Source organism: Adiantum capillus-veneris, chromosome 1 (genome assembly GCF_014529385.1).
Source record: "Adiantum capillus-veneris isolate H3 chromosome 1, ASM1452938v2, whole genome shotgun sequence".
NCBI classification, from domain to species: Eukaryota; Viridiplantae; Streptophyta; class Polypodiopsida; order Polypodiales; family Pteridaceae; genus Adiantum; species Adiantum capillus-veneris.
The window spans coordinates 56,104,978-56,115,897 of NC_140931.1; the positions used below are offsets into that span (position 1 = coordinate 56,104,978).

Sequence of the window (10,920 nt, forward strand, 5' to 3'; positions counted from 1 at the left end):
TGATGATCTAAATCAAATTTGTGGTTGTGTCAAACACCAACTCAAAGTCACCAGATGGCTAAGTTCTAGGAATGGTCAGTTGGATTTTGCCGCGTTGTATGTTCTCAAGTCAAAGCATGGTTGCTCAAAATTTTCAAAGGGGCAAGATTCGAAAATGTTATAGAATTGTGGGATGCTTCTCCACTAAACACAATAATAGAAGTGCGGGTACGATTAGAGAGGTGTGGAAGGTGGGGTGTGCTAATTGAAGGTGCCATACATCAAACCCATCATGCAGGTCTTGTATGCATGTGGTCGCTTGAATTCAACAAGTATGCTCCCGCTGTATAGTTGCCCTTAGCCATGGTCAAGGGAAAGAATTCCAACGCCATGCAGTTGGGACCCGAGGATGATGAACCACCAAAGCGACCGCATTGCAACATGGAAATAGTTGTTAGCGTTGATGTTAGCAGCCAGGAGGAAGAAGAAGTATCTGTCGAAGAAGACTCACAGCAAAAACTCCTCTTAGTGCGGTCAAGCTTCGACAAGGTCTCATGGATCCTTTCATGGACTTCAAGGTAGGCATTGATTGTAAAAGAAAGTTTAATGCTGAGTGGTTAGGTAAGATTGGATTGCATGCTTTTGCATTATTACCATGGGGTGATTGGAAGCATAATTTCTATGCAAAGTCTTAGTTAGAGATTCCGAGGAAAACAAAAGGCATGCTGTCTAGCACTGTATTTTTTACTCCTGAATTGGTAACATAAGTTTTTTAATTTCCATTGAAGGGTGCTACCATGATACCTAAATGTTTTGACATGATCTTGAGGAAGGAATTTGGTAGTACAAAAGGAGGAAAAAAGTATTATATGCAAAAAAAGTTACCTATGACAGGAGAGAACAGTTAAAAGTGGTGCCTAGAAAAGACATGCTTCTTGATTAAGTTTGATTACATGTCAAAGGAGAACTACACACCTTTATCTTTTGCAGAGCAAGGGGGTACAGTAAATTGGGGAAATTGGTTGTATGAGAAATTGTCTGCTAAGGTATATTTGTCAGATAAAAGGAAAGCACATAATGGTAGCAGGTTGTCTGCATATCTGTCAACTTTATTTAACTTTGCTCAAAAGCCGCAAATTGAACAAAGTGAGACAGAGTATCAAGCATTACCTGATACTTCTAGCAAAGCATAGTTGCTGAAGAAAGATCAATCTACAAGTCAAACATTGGATTTGGCAATAGAGTTGGGAGGTAATCCAAAAAAGTTAAAGAGTCCTTCAAATTTCTGGTGCAGGCAGGATATACAGTGGAAGAAGCTTTCAGGTTTGTTCAAACTCCAGAAATGGTGGATTCCATGAAGAAGTTGGACATTTCTATTCCTAAGCCTGGCTTTAAGGAGCAAACACCAGCAAAGTTAGATAAAATATTTACTTTATCTAAAAAGAGGAAAATAGGGACTGAAGGAATGAATCTGGCAAAGCAATTAGATTTTGAGGATTCAAGTGCTAAGGGAAATCAAGGACGAGTAGCTATTGAATATGCAGGCATGGCTATAAAGATGCTGACAGAGGTTTAGAAATTTTTGAGCAGGCAACAGACACAAGTGGAGGCTCAGATGCAGTCAATGGTAGAAACAGGGGTAGAAAAAGTGTTGTTGCAGGAACAAATGGACATGGTGCACAATTTGAAGTTGGAGTTGGAGGATTTGAAGATTAAACATAGGGATGAGGTACATGATTTGTTGCTGCAACATCAAAGTGAATTGACAAGAGGTAAGATGTCCTTAAAGAGTGGACTTTGAATTTGGAGGAAAAGGTCAAGTATGAATTGGAACAATTAGCTGGCAAGAATGCAGAATTGCAGGTTCAGAATCTTATGTTTGAGCAAAGATTGAAACCTTTGTTGGATCTAGAGAAGCAGGTTTTAGGTCAAGAAGAACTTGATTTCAATGGGGTGCTGATATCTAAAGGAGATGTACAATACTTAACTAGCAAGTGATGGATAGTATTTCAATGGGGTGCTGATATCTAAAGGAGATGTACAATACTTAACCAGCAAGTGATGGATAGTATGCAAGAAGCATGGAGTTCCATGAGAGAGAGGCTGACTACTGTGTAAAGCATCCATATGAAGTCAAAACAGGTTTTGTTAGTGCTCATGAGGAAAATCTGCTGGTAGAAGTTGATCAACTCAAGAAAGAAAGGGAGTACTAGATTTGTCAGGTGCAGGAGCTTAAATTAAAGCAGAAGGGGAAATTGATTATAGAAGAGGAGAAGCAAAGTGCAGAGCAGGTTCAAAAGTGCTCAGAGCAAGCAGAGATTTTTGAAAAACCACTACAGGAGAAGAGCAAGCAACAAGTGGAAAAGTCCAATGTTGAGCCAGAAATACAGTTAGTTCTACGTGAGTAATCAATGCCAGAGATAGCTGGTTCTGATCAAGCTGGGGCTCCATTACCTGACGCAGAAGGTGGTGTTGCTAGTACTGAAGCTGTGGAAAATAAGGTCTAGTTCTAGGCATAGTCAGACTGAGCATCATATGTGTCTTTTTGAACATTTTGAGAGTTAGTATGTATTTTGATCAAGGGACATGTTGATCCGAGTCGGACGTGCCATGTGTTAAAAGGGGTATTTCTTAGTAAAGCTCAGTCAAAATATTTCTTAGTCCGACTTTTGATAGGTCGGATGCTTAATCGGATATTGCTGACTCTAATTGGTTGGACAATTATAACCACTAGTTAGTATTTTGTATGCTACATGAGTACTGAGAAGGATGTAGAGAAGTTATCTATGGTGTTTCTTTACGTGTATGAGTTCTGTCAGATCATTGCATGCTGATTCGAAATGTGTTTATCTATCTTTTTTGATAAGTCTGAATACAGTGTTTCTGTCTATTCTTGGTTAGAAGCTTGTATGGAAGTTTGATGCATGTGTTGTACAACCCCAACATGGATGCAAAAGTGTAACATGCATAAATAAACAAATCTCGACCGGCAACCACGACTGTGTTGAATGGTTAAGTTGATGTCTTGCAAAATCTCCTCCTCCAAACTGGCACCAATTATTGAAGCTTTCTTACGCTCCTTGCATACCCCACAAGCTACAAATCGGTGCATTGTTAAAACCACTACATTCTGTGTTGTTTTGAAAATAGGGTACTTGGCTATGTCAAAACAAATTTCACACACACCTGTAGTCTCTACTCTCATATCTTGCTTCTTTTTAATCATGTGCCCAAAGCATTGGAACATACCCATCAATGTGTCAACTGGAAATAGATCACTGTTTTGCTTGCACACTACAATGAAAAATTGCATGAGCAGATTGTTTAGGTCACAGAGATCTAGTTTCTCAAGAGGAATCTGCAACTCTAAGCTAGAAATTTTCCTCCACACCTCAAATTTCTTTCAAGCCCAATTGTCCTTGTGCTTAGTGCCAATTTACCCTATACCGAGTTGCCCTCTCTCTAGTTGAGCATCCCCAACAAGAAAGCCACTATTTGTTTGCAAATCAGATTCGACACCAACAAGAACACAAGGCGGAGAGCTTACCTTGTTGCCCTTGCCTCTCCCAACCAAAGCGGAAGCCTCAACCTTATTATAATAACCTTGTGCACTCAAACTACTATTCATGGCTACATTTTTAGTACAAGTGTCATAAAAACTAATATCTACTTATTCCAAATAATTTTCTCATATTGAATTGATCATTTAATATGAGAAGACGAATGGGAACAAGAGGTAGAATATAGATATGTGTTGTTAGACTATCTCAGCATTGGACCAACAAGGAGAGATGGTTACATCTCAATAGGGGTCCAAGGAGTTTGTCTGCCAAGGAGCAATGTGCATATAATGGAGCTTAAAAAACCTTAGGGTTAGCTTCATTAAAGACTTCCAAAGGTTATTGGTAAAAGTCCTTAGACCTAGGACCTTAGGCAAGATGGGGTTGACCTTGAGGTGGGAACCTTGCCCAAGCTTGAGGTGCTTGTTGTGCTTGTTGAATAAGGTGCAAGTGAGGTGCTTGTCATGCTTAATGACTACGATGCTTGAGGAGCTTAAGGTGCTTGAAGTCAAAAAGGTGCCTACAAAGGAGGGAGCGAGCCTAAGAAGTAGGGGAGGAGAGAGAACACATATGCACCCTCTCAAGGGTCACCCCTTCCACAAGAGGCATGTAGGACACATGTCAAGCCCCCCAGCAAGGTTGCCCTCATAATGTGCCTAAAGCCTATTGGATGATCTTTAAAGAGGTCCATTGAGAATTTAGATTAATTAAATAATTATCCAAACATTATTCATCTCTCAAAGGGAAAAGAAGCACACTTGTACAAATGCTAACCCCTCTTGCTTGAAATGACCATACCCTACAATTGGCCAAGCTTGGCAAGGGCCAATAGGGATCAAGCATGAGTGAAGAGAGAGAGGGGTCGACCTAGGCAAGGGAGAGACCTCATTTTTCTCATTCTCGCACTCACACACATTCTCTCATTGTTTTGAGCAAGAAATCAATCTCCTTATCCAAGCTTGAGAAGTAGAAAGCCTACACCAACAACTCTTGGCTGTGGAATGCAAATCCAACCAAGAGCAAAGCTTCAATGACATGCTCATCTTTTCTATCATCTATATTACTATGCTAAGCTAAGCTCCAAGAGTAATCTATGGTGAGGAAAGTACTTCTTTCTCGTATGCTACTTCTTCTTCCTCTTCCCTTCTGTCACTCCTTGCTAGCTCTCTCCACCTTTGAAGGTGTTTGAGGTCTTGGGATTGGGGCCGGGGACAAGTTAATGCTTTTGTAAGTTAGTTAAGGGCATAATTTTGGTGCATGAAGCTTACCATCTTCATTGCATCCACAAGGAACACAAAGCATGTATTGTACCAAGTCTCTTTTCATGGGAAAATCTATAATACAAAAGCCTTTTGGAGGGGGGACCGTCTCCAAGTAAATCCGGTCCTCAATTGTTGTCAATTTCTCTAATTCTCTCTTCTTTTACAAGTATTGTTCATGCCAAGCTAACTAGGTATAATGGTTATTTTGCTATCTTTAACCAAGTATTCTCCTTATGCTCATGAAAAATTCTCATAAAGAAATGCTCACTACAGTTATCTTAATGCTGCTACTCTCAATGTTATTAGTCCAATTCCATTGCAACAAGCATGAGAAGAAACATTAAATTCACAAAATGAAAAGCTGCCAAACTACATGTAAGACCTCGCAATCAACGAATAAGGAATATTTTGAACAAGAAATTTGCAGTATTTACAGTAATCAACTATGCTAGCAAGGTCTCTTAATCACATCTACACTAAATATTTACACACACCTACAAAACTTGCAACCTGAGATGCTCCTTACCTAGCACCTTCTGCGGATCCTCCATATGCGCATTGTGTCGAGACTCCTTCCACAAAAACGCCTTTAATACATGCTCCATCGCCAACTTCTATGGAAGTCCACAATCATTGGGCAAGAGAGAAAAAGACAGCACTCCAAACATTTGAGAACCTGCACAATGGAATACAAAAGGCTATGTTGAGAATGAAGCAAGTCCATTCGTGACATTATTACTAGAGAACCCACAAAACCTTACACTTGGAAAACCAACATCAATGGAACCTTGTCAGCACCAACGACACTTCTCCAAGCACAAACGCAGCTCATCAACACAAAACTGTGGTAGAAGCTGTTTTTTGGACAGAGATCGTTGATGGAGATCGCTCGTCAACACAAATTTGTGTAGAATCTACTTGACCATGAACCCTAACCTAGAATACACATAACTACTACCCTCCTAATAGACCAAAACAAAATGCAACCTGTAGGTAATTGTGCAGCCAATGGTGAGTGCATAGCTCCGCCTACCCCATCGATCACCCTGGCTTCAACTCCGCCATCGCTTCACTCGGGTGCGCAAAAAACCTATGCACGAGAAACGTCCGCCATCACTTAGCTTACATGTAGCACACTGGATTGAGCTCCCCCATCGCTTAGCTTACAAAAACCTACGCCCTGGACCATTGACGATCGGGAATGGTAGTGAAGTGATCATTTCCCCATAATAAGTGCTCCTACATGGCTGTCGACTGACGTCGATTGCTACGAGGTCTCATTTATTATAAGGAATGGCCACTTCACGACCATTCCCTACCCCAAAAAGTCAAAGCAATGCGATCATCTCTTGCCAAAAACTCAAAAAATCTCTCTACTTTCTCTTCCCCATAATGTTATGGAACAATCATTTTTCCAAATATACAAAATTCTTTTCCTTGATTTTGTGAAGAGGAAATTTTAGAATAGTAGGTTGGGCGGAATTTTTCCTTTGCCCCCTGCGCTTAACCGGCAGTTTTGAAATTGAAAACGGCACCATATTAAGCTGACACATTTTTCCTGAACACTGCTTCCCCAACTCCAAAAAAGAAATGTAACCTAACAGTAGCCTAGTTGCAGGTTTATTGAAGTCTTTTGAGTCTGAGAGCGTGCTCAAGCACAGAAAGACCCAAGGATGATCGGCGAAGAGCATGTTCGCATGTCTTGGCGCGGCGCCTCGCCATGTCGGCAGAAGCGCTTCTTTGTCTGGCAAGGCACTATTGTTGAAAGACGGGTTTCCCGCCACGAACCTCCTTGGCACGGCCACTCAAAAAGTCCATTCTTCTCTTTATTACACAGGAAAATGCGGAAAACAACAGACCCATTTGAGCATGGTCGCAGTAAACGTAGAATCAGAAAAGACCCATTTGTGCGCACTCACAGAAAGCATACCCGAGGACAGGAGGGACGTCAAAGTGCACAACACTCATCATCTCTCCTACTCAGAATCACTGGCAACGGCGCTGGATAAAGTGCAGCTCCCATGTAGCCGTGCAGATTTCGCTTTCCTTGCTGCTTTCTTGCGTTTGTGTGGAAATATGTGTGCATTGGCCCAGGGCCAACTGGTACACATCCACATTATAAAGTGTGAAGTTGATCAAACTACATTCTTGCAAAACGTTCTGTTGCAGATGTATGGCAAATGTGGTGCGGTAAATGATGCATATGCAGTTTTTGCAAAAATGCAGCAGCACGATCAGCACTCATGGAACTTTATGGCCTCAGCTTACACCAACAGTGGAGAGTGGGATCTAGCTTTGGAGATCTTTTATCGATCGCGTACTCAAGGGTTTATAGTGAACGAATATGTCCTCACTAGTATTATCTCAGCTTGTGCTGGCAAAGAGGACTTGAGACAGGGGAAGAATGCGTATGCTTGCTTAGTAGATAGTGATTATGAGGCATCGGAAGCAGTGGGCAATGCTTTGGTAAATCTATATGGTAGGTGTCATTGTCTTGATGACATGTGGACTGTGTTTAACAAAATAGTGGAGAAAAGTGTGATATCTTGGTCGTCAGTCATCATGGCTTACACCCGACATAATCTTGGAAGAGAGGCAATTTCACTCTGGCGCCACATGCAACAGGAAGCTATTTTGCCAAACAAAGCAACAATTATTGGTCTTATTGATGCATGTGCCAATGAGGCTGCATTGCATAGAGGAAAGCAAGCCCATTGCTGCATTTTGAGAAGCCTTTTTGAAAATGATGGCATGGTTTTGACTACCTTTATCAATATGTATGGGAAGTGTGGTGACATGGAGAATGCCTTGAAGGCGTTCGAGCGGTTGCAAGAGCACAGTGTGGTCTCATGGACTGCTCTTATGGCAGGTTATTCTCAGCATGGACATACCAAAGAGGCTTTTGAAATATTTGATAAGATGCAACAAAATGGAATTACACCCAATGAGGTTACGTTTGTTTGCATTCTTGATGCATACAACAGCCAGGGATTACTTGACAAGGCTAAGCAAATGCATGCTTGCATCGAACACAGCGGATTTGACGTGAACGTCGTGGTGGAGACTGCTCTAGTGAAAATGTATGGTAAGTGTGGCAGTCCAAGTGATGCACGAGCATTGTTCGATGCGATGCCACAGCGCAGCCTTGTATCATGGAACACAATGCTTTCAGTCTACGCACAGCATCGACATCGGAAGGATGCCTTTGAGCTGTTTAGTTTGATGTTGAGGAGGGGAGTAACCTTGAATCGAGTCACCTTCGTCAGCATGCTATCTGTATGTGCAGACGAAGGAGCTGTGACAGAAGGCAAGTGGATGCATGATCAAGTTGTACGGCGTGGCTACTTCAAAGATGCCGTTGTCGGCAATGCCCTTTTAAACATGTACACCAAGTGTGGCGAGGTAAATCCAGCGCAGAACGTTTTTGAAAGATTGTCTGAACGAACGGTCGTGTCTTGGAACACCATGATTCCTGCATATGCTTACCATGGACATGGTAAGTAAGTTCTATCAATGCTTCGACGCATGAAGAAGGATGGTGTGCACCCAAACCTAGCGACCTTCAAAGTTATTTTATCTGCTTGTGGCCATGCTGGCTGTGTTGATGATGCAAATGCATGTGTGAATGCCATGCGTGAGCTTTTTGGACTAAGAGCAGATACAGAGCTTTATGATTGTGTCATTGATCTTCTTGGGAGGACAGGAAGGCTAGATGATGTTGAAGAAAAAATTTCTCTGATGCCAGTGCAACCAAGGCTTGAGTCATGGTTAATGTTGTTGGGTGCTTGTAGTAATCAGGCTGATTTACAACGAGGAGAATATGTTGCAAATCAGGTTTTTGAGATGTTTCTGGAATGTACCGCACCTTATGTTATCCTATCCAATATGTATGTGGCTGCTGGTAGGGACTCAGATGCGGAGAGGCTTCTATCAAGGATGAAGGAAAAGGGCTTGATGCAGTCGGGAGAGTGCAGCTACATTGAGGTGGATGGAGTGGTGAAGAAGTTTTCTTGTGACGATCGATCCGATCCTCAAGAGCAAGAGATTCATGATGAGTTGGGCAGGCTGGAAAGACTAGCTGCTGATGCTGATTTTAAGGCAACGTCACATGGAGATGTTGCTAGTGATAATACCTCTTGTTATCATACTGAAAGGTTGGCCATAGCTTTTGGCTTTTCATGCACGGTCCACAAGAGTTCTCTCTTTGTTGCTAAGAGTGCTCAAATGTGCTCTGAATGTCATGTGTTTTTGAAAATTGTATCTAAAGTCTGCGATAAAGAAATCATCATCAGTGATTCCACAGGGGTGCACCGCATGCAAGATGGGGCATGTTCTTGTGCAAATTAATTTAAATTCTCTGCCACTTCCAGGGTTGGGCTCGTTAGCTTTGAACAAATTCTCCAGGGGTGTATAGCATGTGCATATTGTCAATTATTTGTGTAGCCACATAGACCTAGATAAGCCATAAGGATTTTGTATCAAATATAATGTGTTGCCCATTGATGGAGGTAACCTGCAACCAAGACATGTTGATGCTGAAAAAATTAATGAAGGCTTGCAGTTTTCAATGGAAAGTCTCAAGCATTTAGTCGAAACACTTGGGAGCTCCTGTCATGCGGATGTGTGAGTGCTTTGTCGAATCTGTGTGTTCAGCTTGTCTTATAATTTGTGAAAACGCTCTTCTCACTCTATAGCCATAACTAAATATCACACAGGGATATCACTCTTCTCACATCTTTGCCATGTGCCACTTCTTAAAGGGATACCACCATTGTCATATATCACTCTTCTCAGATCTTTGCCATGTGCCACTTTTTACAAGGATACCACCATTGCCATATATTTGCAATGTGTCACTTACTGTATTCTTACTAATCCATTTTTGAAACAAAGGAAATGTTTTAAGCTTGAAAACTAGTCTTGCTTGGTGGGCCTTGCTAAGCAATATTGCAGCCATGAATAATTAAACAAACATGATTTTATGCGTCGAATCACTTCTTCCTAATTGAGAAGAAGTAATTCCCTATTGCGAATATCAGGATGTATCCTGCTGCCTTGGTACAAATCCTTGTTCATAGCAGTCTTTAAGTGAGCTCACAAAAGAAAAGCCCAACCGAGAAGAAGCATGTCATTATGCGTCGAATCACTTCTTCCTAATTGAGAAGCCGTGGCCAGTGATGAGGAAAGCACGCTAACCAAGACAGCAGGTGATCCCACTACCGTTACGGTTGTTCTATATGTATTCTGTGTGTGGCTTGCCGCTGCCGTTGCTATAGTTTGCCGCTTTGTTTTTGAGAACCAGGTTGGCTGCCTGATTGGAAAGGGTGGCCGCATCATTGAACAGATGCGCAAGGATATCAATGCCTGCATGCGCTGCTTTGGTGATGAGCTGGTTTTCTTGCATGATGTGATTGTATTTGGCGAGCTGCCCTCTCTTTGAAAACATCCCAGAGCTTACTGACCCTGCCACTGTTGGGCATATCTTGTGATCATAGCACTCCAAGAGACGACATGGAAGCTTGTCAAGCACTTTTTGTGCTTTGACGACCAGCTCTATGCAGACCTTCAGAACGAAAGAAAGCACTACGTTTTTTGTCAACAGCCCCTGACTAACAATATTACCGTGAACTCTTTTGCCCATACCAACATGTTTCATAATGCCACATGCCTTCAAGATAGAAGCATAGCTGATTGCATTTGGAGAGTTTCCCTCTCTTTGCATCTGCTGAAAACAGCCCAGAGCTTCCTGGCCCTGCCACTGTTGGGCATATCCCATGATCAGAGTATTCCAAGAGGAGACGTGTTAAATAATCATGTTGATCGAGGTCCCGACACAAACTGAACACTTGCACCAACCAACCCATGAATACACCACACTGACTTGGCAAAATACTCGACTTAGTTTTCAACATGCTTTCGTTAAACCCTCAAGCTACATGAATTAACGTCCGTCTCTTTGATCCATACAGCTTGCAGTATTCTTTCATTGTGGCACTCATTTGTTGAAAGTTGAGGAACGTTTCAGTGTGAGCACTAACCCATGACCGTCATAATGATAGAATAGCTTATGACATTAAAGTGCAACCCCTGGTCCCCTAAAGTACTCAGATCTCTCTTTT

General features: G+C 41.9%; 2 pseudogenes; both read left to right on the forward strand.

Annotated features, from left to right (window-relative positions):
* The first annotated feature begins 445 nt into the window (after positions 1 to 445).
* On the forward strand, positions 446 to 8,305 carry LOC147464838 (pentatricopeptide repeat-containing protein DOT4, chloroplastic-like; annotated as a pseudogene).
* Positions 8,306 to 8,314: 9 nt separating this feature from the next.
* Positions 8,315 to 9,385, forward strand: LOC147464839 (pentatricopeptide repeat-containing protein At3g12770 pseudogene; annotated as a pseudogene).
* The last annotated feature ends 1,535 nt before the right edge of the window (positions 9,386 to 10,920 follow it).